Here is a 5,421-nt window from a genome sequence, read left to right as displayed (position 1 = left end):
TGTACCTGCCATTGTGTATCTGTTCCTCCTTCCTGTTCCTCTCAAACCCAGCCGGTCGAAGCAGATGGCTGCTTGTCCTGAGCCTGGTTCTGCTGGAGGTTTCTTCCTCATGAGGGAGTTTTTCCTTTCCACTGTTGCCTACATGCTTGCTCAAGATGATAGACTGCGATGAAGTTCAACTTAAAGCTTCACTCAGCTGGTGCAGGCGGAGGAATGCTGGAGAGCTAGTGGCTCCAGCTGTGATGGATGGATGGCGCCTCACCGTCCATTCGAAATGAGGCTGTTTTTACCATTAAATAAATGCATAATAAGCGTGACAGGTCAGTGGTGATGCATAATAAATGCGACTTACATTATATGCTAAAGCGACTTTTCCTCTTCATGATGCTTTTTTTGACTAATGTGACTTATACTCTGTAAAATATGGTATACTGTACAGTTTCTGAATGCTAATTTTACTTAATTTTTTTAAACAAAATTATTTGCTTTAATATTATTCCTGGTTTGAAATGCCAGCCAAATACAAATCAGCTGATAATCTATGCCTCAAAGTAAAATAAGACGATTGCTCCTCTTGATTATGATTATCTTCTTCTGTTGTATCAGTTTATTATGTGATACGAGGGCACGATTCAACATATTCTGACAATGCAGCTGCTGAATTTCCACTAGCCTCAACAGTTGCTGCAGTTTTTATCTCCATTTTGTATTGTGGGATGAATATAAAGGATTTTTTCCCCAAAAGGAAATGTCTTAAAAGTGAAAGCAAGAGTGAGGTGCTCCGTCTATTGAAATGCAAAGATGACATTTCAAAGAATACGAACAAGAGGAGCTTTCTTTGTGGAAGGAAGGAAAAAAATCATGTTTCAGTGTGTAATGTTTTCTCCACAAGAGTAGATAGAGCTTTGGAAATACACATTTTTTTTATTGACAGCTGAACAAATATGGAATACCAAATAATTTCTAGCCTTCGAATTTAAACATTTTTCTTCTTCATTTATTGAATGTAATGATAAAAATAATAAACAGTTACTAATATACAATATTCCTACGCTCAGAGGGGTGGGAAGAACTATACTTATATTAGCCCACCCTTTCGCCTGTGACCTTATTCCTATCTCTTATTATTCATAAAAAATAGAAATAAATAAATAAATAACAGTTAATAATAAACCAAATCAATAACCAAGAAAGTGCATTCCAAAAAGTAAACACCCCATGACCATCATCTCAAGACAACAATACAGTGCAGTCACAACAATGAGAATAGGTGACAGTAACAATAATACGGATTATTCAAGTCTGATTTTATAATCATTTTATACTGTGCTTTAATCTGCTTCATGTTTGGAAACTTCTGGAGTTCCACATTCAGCCCCACAGACAAAAAACACAGAAAGTTTTTCTTGTTCTTATTATCTTTGTTTGATTCTGACATCTCATAACTCATAAATGTCTTTCCCTTCTCTTAAAGAGTTTTTCAATATTTTCTGTCAGGTGGTTATTTTTAGCTTTATACATTGTTAGAATTGTTTGTAGTTTAACTATGTCTTTAAATTTAAGCAATTTTTATTGTATAAATAGTGAGTTAGTGTGATCCAGGTCCTGAGCCTCGTTAATTAAAATATTCATCAGAAATCACCCCTTATAGTCCAAAAGCAGTTTTCCTTGAACAATGCTATCTAGTTTCATTTCAGGAAGTTGCAGAGATGCCCTAAGCACTCAGTATGTTTATAAGTATTTTCATGTTCTGATGAGTTTTAGAGCCCAGGGTGCAAACAGACATGGGGAACTCAAAAGTAAAAAAAAAAACTGTTTTATCTTATTAAACACAAAAGAAAGCTGGTAGCAAAACTTACATGAACACAGGGAAACTTGGAGAAACGGAACATGATATGCTGTGGGAAGCACAATCCACGGACAAGGTGGAAACACAGAGACACCAAAGTTCATGCTCAACGATCCAGGTACAAATCCAACAATGTTCAGTCAGTTCATCTACATGGTTTCTTTCTTTCTTTCTTTTTCTTTTGCTGAGACGTTTCGTCCTTCATCCAAAAGACTCCTTCAGTCTGAGGTGGCACAAACAAACTGGAGTCCCACAAGCACCAACTCCCATTGTGGAACAAAAACAGTTTGCTGGTGATAAGATGGTTTCTGGGGCTCGCTCTCTCCCCCATCAACTCTTCTAAGGCAGCCATGGCAAAATGGTTCAAAATACCAAAAAATAAATTAATTAACTAGATGACCTGACTGAACGTTGTTGAAACACAGAGACGCTAAACTTAAAGGGACAGTAAGGAGACACCATGACGAACACGTGGGGTGATTGGAATAGGAAACAGGTGAAGCAGGAGCTGGCATCATGAGAGGAGAAACACAGGGGAACGCAGGAAAACACAATAAAATAAACACAAGAATCACAAACTCTTGCGAAATAACACAAAGCACTAATACAAAACAGATTCTCACATGCATTTTATTAGAAATGGATAAGATGTCAACAAGCAGGTACCGTAATATGTAACATCTGTTCAACATCACATTCCTTGGCCTCCCTGGTAAGGTCTATCCAGGGGTGCTGGACAAGTGAGTCGAGTTAAAGGGTGAACCTCGGATTCAGGAGGAACAATATGGGTTCCATCCATGGAACACTGGACCAGCTGTTTAGACGCACTGGGGCCATGAAGTGGGTGTGGGAGTTTGCCCAACACAGTCTGCATGTGTTTTGTGGATGTATAGAAGACATGACATGTTCCCTGAGGTACACTGTGGGGGTGCTCTGTAAGTATGGGATTGAGGGTCCGTTGCTAAATGGGCCATTTGTTACTTGCACCAATGCTGAGAGTTTGATTTGTATTGTTGGCAGTAAGTTGGACCCCTTCAGGGTGGACGTTGGACTTCGTCATGGCTGCCCGTTCTCACAGATTCTGTTCACAACTTTTATGGACAGAATTTCTTGGTGCAGCCAAGGGTCAGAGGGAGTCCAGTTTGGTGGCTTCAAGATTCAGTCTACTGTTCTTGGATGATTTTTGGATGTTGTTGGACATCATCAGCACTCAGTGGAGCGGTTTGTAGCCAAGTGTGCAGTGGTTGGAATGCAGATTCAAATGTCCATATCTGAGACCATGGTCCTCAGTTGGAAGAGGGTAGGTTGCCCTCTCCAGGTTGTGGGTGAGATGATGCCTCAAGTAGAGGAATTCAGGGATCTTGGGGTTTTGTTCACAAGTGAGGGAAGAATGGCGTGTGAGATCGACAGACGGATTGGTGCGGCGTCTGCAGTCTCTGGACTTCCGCAGGGTAGCTAGGCTCTCTCTTAGAGATGGGGCGAGAAGTTCAGCATCTGGGAGAGACTCAAAGTAGAACCGTTGCTCCTCCACATCAAGAGGAGTCAGTTGAGGTGGTTTAGCATCTATAAGGTTTCCTCCTGGACACCTAAGTTTTCTGGGCATGTCCAACGGGGAGGAGACCCTGAAGACCAAGGACACGCTGGAGAGACTGTTTCTCAGCTGGCCTGGAAGAGGTGGCTGTGAGAACGGTCTGTTCCTCCATGCTCAAGCTCCTGCCCCCACAGCCTGACTCTACAACAAGTGGCACATAGTGGCTGGATGGATCTCTCGTCTACCTTTGTTTTGAGGCTTAATGTTCAATCTGTTGCTAAATATGAAATGTGCTCAGTTCAGTATGAGACCTTTGCAAGATTTTCCAAAGCTTGTACAAGCGCCGTACATCATATTAATAGCTCAGTAGCCTGTTCATTACAAGCAGCTAATGAGATTAAAACTGTTCAGCTTTTAATGAAGAAATAATGTGATGAGGACTAAAGCTGAGCTGACAACGGTGGTGCAGCGGTGAGCACGTCTGCTGCTAAAAGCTACAGTCGATTCCAAATTTATTTGCATTCTTGCGACGTTTTCATTCGTGAGTTTAAAAAAAAAATCTAAACAAATTTTTATTTCAAGTTCTAAAATATTAAACTGTTAAGACTTTTTAATACAAATGTCAATTATTCACATATTTGCATCAACGATACATAATTTGATACATTTTGGACTTTTTTCTTATGACATATGATGAGTTTTTTTTTAAACAAATTAGTTATTTAGATTTGTATTTCCTTCGTTTATCCATCCATCCATTATCTTTACCCACGTCTTATTTTGTCGGTCACAGGGGTCACTGGTGCACGTTTCCTTCATTTATAAAAACTAAAACATTTGTTACATTTTTTTAAAAACAGTTTATGAATTCATTTTTCAGTGTATAATTAGGAAATTCATCTCAAATGTTCATTTACAACTTTCAAAAAACTCAAAAAGTCTATGTTTATTCTTAAACGTTCATAATTTTGTGAATGTAATCCCTTCATTGGCAACCCCGCCTGTAATGTTGGATCATTTCAATGTTTTTAGTCTTTCACATCTTTTTGGAGGTAATATTATTTGAACATTTGCAGTATTTATCTTGTGACTTTTAAAAATGATAAAGAATCCAATAAAATTTTGTAAGAAACTGGATATGTACCACATGGTGGTGCTGTAGCCCACAAATTAAAAAACAGTTGTTTGGTAAATGAACAAATGCTAAAAATGAGGCCATGTATTAAAAAAAAAAAGTCAAACATTTTAAAGCAGTTCATCTCTGATTTAAAGAAGATTTTTACATTCTCTTGCTTTTAGATTGCATGCTTATTTACTCCAATTCAAGTCTACCTGTTGCACATGGGCCTGTGGTGTATTGATCCAAAAATGATGTGAAAAATCTCTCTCATTTGTTCATTCACTTTTTATATGGACTCTGTGGAGGATCAAGTTGTCTTCAGATGATTTCTGCTGGCCTTGATCTGAAAAAGGCTCTTAGCTGGCTCAGGTGGTTTATTGTGTGAATGTTTATGAAGCATTCACACTATTGTCATCCATTTTCCTTCTGTACATCTTTCAACATCTTTCTCGTTCCACAATTTTTTGTACTATTGCAACAAATCATATATCAAACCATTCAGATCGTTAGGAGAAGGGTGCTGGGACTTTTGGTATTGGTGCAATTTGAGTTTTTTTTAAATATTTAGCCTTTCTGTAATTTTTTTTCATAGAAAATGAATTGAGTTCATTTTACATGCTTCAAATCTTTAGATGCGTTTAAACATTTTACTGCTCCTAACATGTTTTGTTCTGATTCAGCTTCTTTCAGCTTCCTTGTGCAAGTTTAAATGATTTTTCAGCTATTTTCAACTAATTAAGAAGTTTTTTTTTCCACCTGATTTTTGCTCCTTTCATCTTCTTTCTGCTAACTGCAACATTTTTGTGCTTTTTCTAACATCTGCTAATTTCAGCTTGTTATGCTCCTTTCAGCTTATTGCTGCAAGTTTCAGCTTTTCCTACTGTTTTAGCTACTATTCAGTTGTTTATGCTAATTTTTAGC

The sequence above is a fragment of the Nematolebias whitei genome, chromosome 16 (assembly GCF_014905685.2).
Source record: "Nematolebias whitei isolate Nwh7 chromosome 16, NemWhi1, whole genome shotgun sequence".
NCBI classification, from domain to species: domain Eukaryota; kingdom Metazoa; phylum Chordata; class Actinopteri; order Cyprinodontiformes; family Rivulidae; genus Nematolebias; species Nematolebias whitei.
The sequence above is the reverse complement of the archived record's forward strand: the minus strand, read 5'-3'. Positions refer to the sequence as shown.